At 39.4% G+C, this 10,402-nt stretch overlaps 1 pseudogene; it reads right to left on the bottom strand.

Moving 5' to 3' along the window:
• Positions 1-4,930: 4,930 nt before the first annotated feature.
• LOC128595719 (dnaJ homolog subfamily A member 1-like) lies at positions 4,931-6,124 on the bottom strand (annotated as a pseudogene).
• Positions 6,125-10,402: the final 4,278 nt, after the last annotated feature.

Raw genomic sequence — 10,402 nt, 5'->3', positions numbered from 1 at the left:
GAAATGCTTCCATGACCATCCAAGGTTTGAGCCTCAAAACATCCACTAACCCCAGGCTGTGCATCTCAAAGCCTCCAGCCTCCTCACACTAGCTAGCCCAGTTTAACCGGCCAAAACCCTGCCTTCACATTCAGTCTGAAGCTTATCATGAGAGATGATACCAGAGAAAGGTGAGACAGGTCTTCTCAAGAAGACCACAAGGATATACCTGCCGGGTCCTCTCCGTGGTGACTCAGCTTTTGGGAATTTGTAAATTTAACCTCCTGGAACTTAGAAATTTCCAAGTTCTGTGAAATCCTGTAGTTCTGCAGGGGATAGAACAGCATCTCCCACTTGATTCAAACTGGTCAATGAGAAGGGTACCTGCGGGGTGGAACTTTTTAACTGTCCATAAAAAGGGAAAGACCAAGCCAGTTGGGGAGTGTGGCCATTTGGAATTCTTCTATGCCGTAAGCTCCCAGCTGGTGAATAAACCCCTTCCTCTTATAAATGGGTGCTCTTTCTCTCAATTGGACTTCCTCTTCCTGCAACAATCACAGAAACACACTTGCTTAGACCCTCTCTCTAGTCCTAGATAAGTCCCATATTAAATCGCAAACCTAACCTAATGTTCTTTGATACACACCTTTCATCCACTTTTCTTTTTCAGATTTGTTAAAAATTTTAATTATAAATAAGATAAAAATACTATATACATCACAACGTCCATAAAAACTTAACATAATTTTTTTAAGTTCACTACTTATTTAATCCACCTTTATGATATATATATATATATTTTAGTAAGTAATGTTTATTTTCTTTTTTCTTTTTATTGTTGGGGATTCAAGAAACCGGGTTACACTGATCGCATTCATTAGGTAAGGTCCCTCTTATAATTGTGTCTTGCCCCCAAAAGGTATGGCACACACCAAGACCCAACTCCCCTCCCACCTTCTCTCTCTCTGCTCTTCCTTTCCCCACCCTCCCTCCTTCTTTCTCTCTCTGCTCTCCACTTCCCCCAACCCCACGGTGTCCTTAATTGTCCTCAGATCAAAATTGAGTACATAGGATTCATGCTTCTCCATTCTTGTCATGCTTTACTAAGAATAATGTGTTCTACTTCCATCCAGGTTATACAAAGGCTGTAAAGTCTCCTTTTTAAAAAATATGTACACCATGTATGTACACATGGTGTACATATATACCACAGCTTGTTAATCCATTCCTGGGTTGGTGGGTATTTAGGCTGTTTCCACATTTTGGCGATTGTAAATTGAGCTGCAATAAAGAGTCTAGTGCAAGTGTCCTTATGATAAAAAGCTTTTCTTTCTTCTGGGTAGATGCCCAGTAATGGGATTACAGGATCAAATGGGAGGTCTAGTTTGAGTGCTTTGAGGTTTCTCCATACTTCCTTCCAAAAAGGTTGTATTAGTTTGCAGTCTCACCAGCAGTGTAAAAGTGTTCCCTTCTCTCCACATCCATGCCAGCATCTGCAGTTTTGAGATTTTGTGATGTGGGCCATTCTCACTGGGGTTAGATGGTATCTCAGGGTGGTTTTGATTTGCATTTCTCTAATAATTAGAGATGATGAGCATGTTTTCATATGTTTGTTAGCTATTCATCTTCAAGGGAGATGACATTTCTATTCATCTCCCTTGCCCATTGACTATGGGATTATTGGCTTTTTTCATGTGGATGAATTTGAGTTCTCTATAGATCCTAGTTATCAAGCTTTTGTCTGATTCAAAATATGCAAATATCCTTTCCCATTGTGTAGGTTGTCTATTTGCTTTGGTTGTTGTCTCCTTAGCTGTACAGAAGCTTTTCAGTTCAATGAAGTCCCATTTGTTTATTTTTGTTGTTGCAATTGCCATGGCAGTCATCTTTGTGAAATCTTTCCCCAGGCCAATATCTTCCAGTGTTTTTCCTTTGCTTTCTTTGAGGATTTTTATAGTTTCATGCCTTAAATTTAAGTCCTTTATCCATCTCAAATTAATTTTTGTGAGTGAAGAAAGGTGTGGGTCCAATTTTAGTCTTTTACATGTGGATATCTAGTTCTCCCAGCACCATTTATTGAATAGGGAGTCTTTCCCCCAAGGTATGTTCTTGTTTGGTTTATTGAAGATTAGGTGGTTGTAAGATGTTAGTTTCATTTCCTGGTTCTATTTGATTCCAAATGTCTATGTTTCTATTTTTGTGCCACTACCATGCTGTCTTGACCACTATGGCTTTTTAGTGCAGCCTAAAATCTGGTATGGTGATGCCCCCAGATTTATTTTTATTACTAAGAACTGCCTTAGCTATACAGGGTTTTTTCTGGTTCTATACAAAGCACAGAATCATTTTTTCCGAGTCTTGAAAGTATGATGTTGGTATTTTAATAGGAATGGCACTGAATCGGTAGATTGCTTTGGGAAGTATAGATATTTTAACAATGTTGACTCTTCCCAACCATGAGCATGGTATGTTCTTCCATTTGTTAATATCCTCTACTATTTTCTTTCTTAGGGTTTCATAATTTTCTTTATTAGAGGTCCTTCACCTCTTTTGATAGGTATATTTCTAGGTATTTCATTTCCTTTTTTTTTTTTTTTTTTGCAGTTTTTGACCGGGGCTCAGTTTGAACCCGCCACCTCCAGCATGTGGGGCCAGTGCCCTACTCCTTTGAGCCACAGGTGCTGCCCTGAGGTATTTTATTTTATTTTTTTTGAAGCTATGGTGAAGGGAGTTAATTAATTAGCCTCTCATCTTGACTGTTATTACTGTATACAAAGGCTATTGATTTGTGGACATCGATTCTTCTGCTGGGTGTAGGCTTAGATTGTTCTTCTTTTTCCAATTCCATCAGATGGTTTCTGAGTTTGTTATGTGCTCTCTTTCTGTTTTTCAAATGTAGGCATCTAAAGTGATAAATTTTCCTCTCAGAACTGCTTTTACAGTATCCCACAGGTTTTGGTAGCTTGTGTTTTCATTGTTGTTGTGTCAAGGAAGTTAATGATTTCCTGTTTTATTTCTTCCTGCACCCAACTGGCATTCAACAGTTGCTGAATTTCCATGTCTTTGTGTGAGGTTGAATGTTTTTGGAGTTGGGTTCCACCTTTATTGCCTTGTAGTCTGAGAAGATACAAGGTAAAATTTCAATTCTTTTGATTCTGTTGAGGTTTGTTTTGTGTCCCAGGATATGATCAATTTTGGAGAATGTTCCATGGGGTGTTGAGAAGAATGTATATTCTTTATCTTTGGGATGGAGCGTTCTATATATGTCTATCAAGCACAGTTGTTCTAGGGTCTCATTTAAGTCCATTATATCTTTGTTTAATTTCTGTTTAGAGGATCTGTCCAACTCTGTGAGAGGAGTGTTAAAGTCCCCTGCTATTATGGTGTTATAGGATATCATATTGCTCAGACTGAGTAAGGTCTGTTTCAAGAATCTAGGAACATTTAAATTGGATACATAAATATGTAGAATTGAAACATCTTCTTTTTGTATTTTTCCCTTGACCAATGTAAAGTGACCATCTTTGTCTTTTTTTACTTTAGTTGCTTTAAATCCACATGTATCTGAAAATAAGATTGCAACTCCTCTTTTCTTCTGAATTCCGTTTGTCTGAAATATTGTCTTCCAACCCTTAACTCGGTGTTTTAATTTGTCTTTTGAAGCTAGGTGTGTTTCCTGAAACAGCAAATGGATGGCTTATATTTTTTAATCTAGTCAGCCAATCTATGCCTCTTTAGTGGGGACTTCACGCCCTTAACATTTGTTGAGATAATTAATAAGTGTTGTAGCGTTCAATCCATTTTATTTTGTGAGAGTCATTGCTTAGTTTTATCTTTTGCATTATTGTGGAAATTAAGTTCTGTCATTTAATTTCTGAGTTCTTATTCTGCTGTTGGTCCATTGTGATGGTCAGTGTGTAGAACAGGTTGAAGTATTTCCTGTACAGCTGGTCTTGTGGCAAATTTCCTCAATGTTTGTGTATCAGTAAATGATTTGATTTCTCCGTCAATTTTAAAGCTTAGCTTAGCAGGATATAGAATTCTGGACTGGAAATTATTCTGTTTAAGTAGATTAAAGGTAGATGACCATTGTTTTCTGGCTTGAAAAGTTTCATTAGAGAACTCTGCAGTCACTCTGATGGATTTGCCCCTGTAGGTCAACTGGTGCTTACTCCTGGCAGCTTGAAGAATCTTTTCTTTTGTCTTGACTTTGGACAGGTTCATCACAATGTGTCTTAGAGAAGCTGTTAGAGTTGAGGTGACCTGGGATTCGATATCTCTCTGAAAGGAGTGTGTCAGAATCTTTGGTGATATTTGAAAAAATTTCATTTATAATATTCTCTACTATGGCTTCCATTCCTCTGGGGCATTCTTTCCCTTCTGGGATATCTATAACTTGTATGTTTGAATGCTTCATAATGTCGCATAATTTTGTCAGTGAACATTCTGCTTTCTCTCTCTTCTTTTCTGCCTCTTTAACTAGCTGAGTTATCTCAAGAGCTTTGTCCTCTACCTCTGAGATTCTTTATTCTGCATGGTCTAATCTGTTGTTGATACTTTCTATTGCATCTTTAAGTTTCCTAATTGATTGTTTCAGTTCCTTCAGCTCTGCTATATCCTTTCTATATTCTTCATATTGTTCATCTCTTATTTGATTCTGTTTTTGGATTTCCTTTTGGTTATTTTCCACTTTATCAGCAGTTTCCTTCATTGTTTCCACCATTTCCATCATTGTTTTCATCATCTGTATTCTAAACTCCCTTTCTGTCATTTCTAACATTTCTTTTTTTTAATATTTGCATTTATTCTTCATTTAACCTTTAAAATACTACTGTAGTTGAATATTAAATCAGAAACAATGGGAAGTATTGAGTTACTATGACTACAGTTCCTCACTCGTTTGTTACTGAGTTACATAAAATGCCAGCATGAGTGTCATTCACTGGCCCCATTAAGAGGTTTGACACTGAACACCACCTCTGGGATGATGTTCATCATCCTCATATGCTTCTCCATTGTAATGGCGCCATCTTTCCTCATTTGGATCAAAGTCCACCAGTTCTACTTGATCCATTTCATCAGTCTCTTCTACTTCCTTCCTCTATGGTAGAAGTTTTTCCAGGAATGTTAGTTTATCAGGAGAAAGAAAGCAATTTTCAGGAAAGTTTACCTTAAATTTGATGATTAGGCAACCCTTTTCTTGTGGTCTACGATAAATTAGCATGCATTCATTTGCCACACTTGATATCTCCATGCTTGACAATCTGACCTGGATGAGAGGTGATGACTATGGTTTGGTTGTCAAGAGTAGATATTGGCTTTTGGAAGCCACACAATGCTTCAACCAGCTGTATGTCCATACACATGCACAGGTCTTCTTGTCATCGAGTAAAAAAACAGCATGGTCCTTCTGATCTAACACAATAATCATATCTCCTGGCTCCAATCCTGGTTCTTGGTCTCCTTCACCATGGAATGTTATCTTCTGGCTATCTTTCATGCCTTTGTCAATATGAACTTCCAGAATCTTCTTCTCTTGAACTATCTTTCTTCCTTTGCAGCTTTTACATCTATCTTTAGGACTGATCCGTTCTCCATGGCCCTGGCACTCCATGCACATAGACTGAATTTGCTGAACCATTCCAGGTCCTATCTGATGAATTCTTATTTGCATTCCAGTACCTCGGCAATTGGGACAGCACTCTACTGCTCCTTTTTTGCCACCTTGGCCTTCACATTTGTTGCAAAGCACATTCTTTTGCAGAGCCAGTTTTCTTGTGGCACCATTATATAAACCTTCTAAGGTAACAGAGAGCTGATGTACGACAATTTTACCTCTCCTTTCTCTCTGCATCCTTCCTCCTCCTCCAAAAAACATATCAAAGATGTCCATGGGGGAACCAAAACCACCACCCACTCCACCCTCTTTAATTGCCTATTCTCTTCCTTTGTCCTATAATTCCCTTTTCTTCACATCAGAGAGAACTTCATAAGTTTGAGAAATCTGTTTAAACTTCTCGCCTTCATCTGGATTCTTATCCGAGTGGTACTTCACGGCCAGTTTTCTATATGCCTTCTTCAATTCTTCATGAGTGGCATTGGGTTTGACTCCCAAAACATCATAGTAAGTGGTTTCTTTCATCATTTTCTGTAGCCAGTGAGCAGGCAGAGGCCCACACAGTGGAGTGGAAAGGAGCACTTAGCTCTGTGCTGCTTGGGCAGCTGCCACTCCTCCACTTCCCACTGAGCATTCTGGAAAGTTCCCTCTAACATTTCTTTATAGGTGGAATCCTCTGCAGTAGCTTCCTCATGGTCTGGGGGGTGAGGGTGGGGTTTGCTCTGGACTGGGTTTTCATGTTGCCAGGATTTTTCTGCTGATGCTTTTTCGTGAGTGTTTTCTTTTATGTATTTCCTTGCCCTATTTTTCCTTTCACTTCCTTTTGCTCTTTAAGTTACTCTGCCTCTGGACTAGGGTTTCGATGTGTCCTTAAAAAACCCCAACCTCTGGAGGTGCTGGGTTGAGTGGTTCCCTTGAGGTCAGCAGCTCTTTGATAACCCCTTCAGACATGGTATCCCATCCAGTGTGCCAAAACCAGTCTCATTCTGTGCCCCTGAGGGCCAAGGCTGTAAGGCGTCTCAGTCCCCACCTTTAGGCTTCTCAGTCACTAGATTACCTGCCAGGGTCTCCCATTGATCCTTGCTCTGCGACCCTGAGAGCAGAGCTTGCCAGGGCAGTTGTCCCACAGTGGGTCCACATGGCCCACAGCCAAACACTATTAGTTCCATCCAGCTCAGCAGTTCAGTCTGGGGCCCTAGGCAGCACTTAAAGTCCTCCACACTCTTGCCCAAATTCTCCCAAGATAGTTCAACTGAGTGCCAAGTCAAAAAATAAAAAACTAAAACAGCTCACAGGTAAGGCCTTTCCAGTTTGCAATCTCACTACTGCTGTACTTACAGCTGCTGGTAGGAGTAGACTGAATGGACACACGCAACCGCTTGCCAGTTCTCCACTGCTTTTGTCCTTCTCATGGGGTCCAGAAGTCTCTCGATGACACCCTGTGTCCCCAAAAGGATATTTCTGGGCAGATCACACCAGCCAGAGATGCCTGGAGTCTTCTCTCCCCAGTCTTACCATGTCCAGTTGCAAGGAAGCTGTTACTGGCTGCCATCTTGCCCCCACCCCCACCCCCCGCCCCCCTTCCATCCACTTTTCAATCACTGATTTCTATTCAGAGTGAACATATGGACCCCAACCTCTCACCAGCAGACCCTCAGGCATTAATCTCTTCTACTTAAACCTGAACCACTGACAGGCAGAGGCCCCATTACTAATGTCCAGATTCCTTAGTTACTAGGCTCAAATAAAGTCCCCAAACATGACATTCACATGCATTTTTCTTTCCCACAAGTTCCACATCCCCACCTACACTGGTAATCAGGCTCTTAAAACTCCTCTACCAGATACCAAAGGCTGCACTCCTGTCAGAGTCCACTTCGATTGCTGGCTCTGGCACCACAATTTATCCTCCCCCATACCTAAGGACCCTGACAGGATGGACACACCCACGCGGTCACGTGGTCTTTACATCATAGAAGTATTACCACTCGCTTGATAGAACTGCTGTAACTCATCCCCAAGGCAAGACAAATGTGTTTGGGGTACCTTAGTGCCTTCCCCTTCTCCTTCCAAGAGACTGTCAACAAGATTTTCCTAAGGGTAAGTTTTAAGTGGCCAGAGCCCATTTGGGGCCCAAACTGAAAGATGGCCACGCCCTTGAGCCATTAGACAGGAAGACCTGGGAACCACCATCTTGTAGGAAGTCTGTGTCTGTGAGAAAATAGCCCCTGGGAACTTCTGGATGGATGAGGTTAGTGGAAATCAGCCCAATAAAAGGGAAAGCTACAGTCACAATGTAGACATAAACAAAAGGTTTCTAGTCCTGGCCAGGTATAGGGGTGTGGTGGAATGGGTAGGTCTGATCTGGGTGGGAGTGGATGTATTCTAAGACTGAAAAGAATTGAGGAGGTGAAGGTACAAATAAATGCGTGCACTGTTGTGTGTAATCAAGCCAAGGGAGGCATCTGGGCCATCCAGCCTTTGCCAGGTCAGCTCAGACTGTGTTCAACCGGCACAGTTGAATTAGTAAATGATTGTTATTTGTAGCCATTAAGTTTGTTGCCTTGGCCATATAAGATATGTAACGAAGTAAAATACTAACTGATAAAAATACAAATGTATACGAGGAGATGATTCTATTTAAACTATAGGACATCTCTTCATGGAAACAGTATGTACACTTAAAAATACAGGATGGCTTGGAACCTAGGAGTTTGAGATTTCAGTGAGCTATGATGAGGCTACAGCACTCTAGCCCAGGCATCAGAGTGAGACCCTGTTTGCCAATAATAGTGATAGAGGAGAATTTCAGTATATATGCGGAAAAGTAGGAGATGAATGAGTAGGAAAAAAAATCAGAATCTTCTCCAAAAGAACAGCCCGTACAGTAATAACCTATAATGAAAAAATATATAAACACATATACAATTCAAAATTCTCTGTGGATATGAAACAAATCAACTTTATTCTTTAGGTTTAGAACCAGAAACTGATCAGAGTTTGGCATATCCCAATTTAATAAATCCTCAATGGTTTGAATTTGTTTTTTGTTATTGTTCTAATAATCTCCTGCTTGGTTTAAAACTAAGCTATGGATTCCTACCACCAGGAAACTTTCTTTTCTTTCCCTCTGCTACTTCTGAAAATATCAATGGCGTTATTCTTCCATATTCTGTACTATTAGACGTGTACCACCGTGTTGTGTGATGGCTGCCTATTTTCTGTGTGACTCTGACTATATTGTGAGCTTCTGGATATCATAAACTATTTTTAACTCGTGGGACACTTGGATCTGTCCAGTCCCTACAATGTGCCTCCCTTTTCCTGCTATACATGATCTAAAAAATGTTCAGGATTCAACAACAAAATATGATACTTGCAAATAACAGTAAATTGTCATTAATACTCAGAAAACAGTCAATATAACTAATTCTGAGTGGACCCTAATGATGGATGTAGCCACAGTAACTTCAAAGCCAGGATGACAGATATATTCAAAGACATAAAGAAAAATATGTTTAAAGGATTAAGGGAAAATATAATGACAATAACCTAATAAATGGAAAAATCTCTATAAAGATACAGAAAATATAAAATCCAATAGAAATGTTGGTGCTTAAAAGTACAATAACAAATGATAAACAAATAATTGATTCACCAGAAGATTATAATGTCAGAAGAAAGGATGAGCAAACTTGGAGAACAAAAGAAATTATTCAATATGAAGAATAGAAGGAAAAATATTGTAGAAAAAATAGTTTTACCTGTAAGGCAGCATCAGATATACCATTAATGGGAATCACAAGAGGAAAGTTTAAAAGTAGGGAAAAGGAATATTTGAAGAAATAATGGCCAAAAATTTAGGATTAGAAGGGAATTTCTGAACCTGGTTAAAAGCACATACAAGATACCTATACCTACTAACAAGGTCTTTGATGGTGAAAGATTAGTGCTTCTACCCTAACACTGCAAACATGGCAAAGATATCCACTCTCACTGTTGTGTTTTAATATAGTGAAAGTCTTAGCCAATGTACTATGGTAAGAAAAGGAAAGGAAAAAAAAACATTGGAACAGTAGAAATATCACTGCCCCTATTCATAGAAGACATGACTATACAAATGTAAGGACTCTACAAAAGAACTAGACAAGTTAGTTTAGCAAAGTCACAGGATACAAAGTCAACAAACAAAAAAATCAATCCCATTTCTAAAGAATAATGAACAATTGAAAGCTAAATTATAAACATAGGAACATTTATAATAGCTCCAAAAACATATACTTACATAAACATGTTACAACCCATACAGGATTTTTTTTATTATTAAATCATAAACACATAGGTCATGTATACATCAATGCATTTATGGGGCCCATATAGGATGTTTATGCTATAAACTGAAAAACATTGACTTTTAAAAAGCAGGAATGTAATTAAATGGAGAGACATAGCATGTTCATAGGTTGGAAGGCGCAACATAGTAAAGATTCCAAATTAACCCACTTTCACTTATACATTTAACTCAATTTCAATAAAATTCTCAAAGGAGGCCAGGCATGGTGGCTTGTAATCCCAGCACTCTGGGAGGCAGAGGCAGATGGATCACCTGAGCTCATGAGGTCGAGACCAGCTTGAGCTAGAGCAAGACCCTGTCTCTAAATATAGCCAGGTGTTGCGGCAGTCTCCTGTAGTCCCAAGCTACTCTGGTGGCTGAGGCAAGAAAATCGCTGAAGCCCAAAAGTTTGAGGTTGCTGTGAGCTATGATGCCAAGGCACTCTACATGATACTCTGTCTCAAAAAAAAAAA

This window comes from Nycticebus coucang, chromosome 10, assembly GCF_027406575.1.
Source record: "Nycticebus coucang isolate mNycCou1 chromosome 10, mNycCou1.pri, whole genome shotgun sequence".
NCBI lineage: Eukaryota > Metazoa > Chordata > Mammalia > Primates > Lorisidae > Nycticebus > Nycticebus coucang.
The sequence above is the reverse complement of the archived record's forward strand: the minus strand, read 5'-3'. Positions and strand labels throughout refer to the sequence as shown.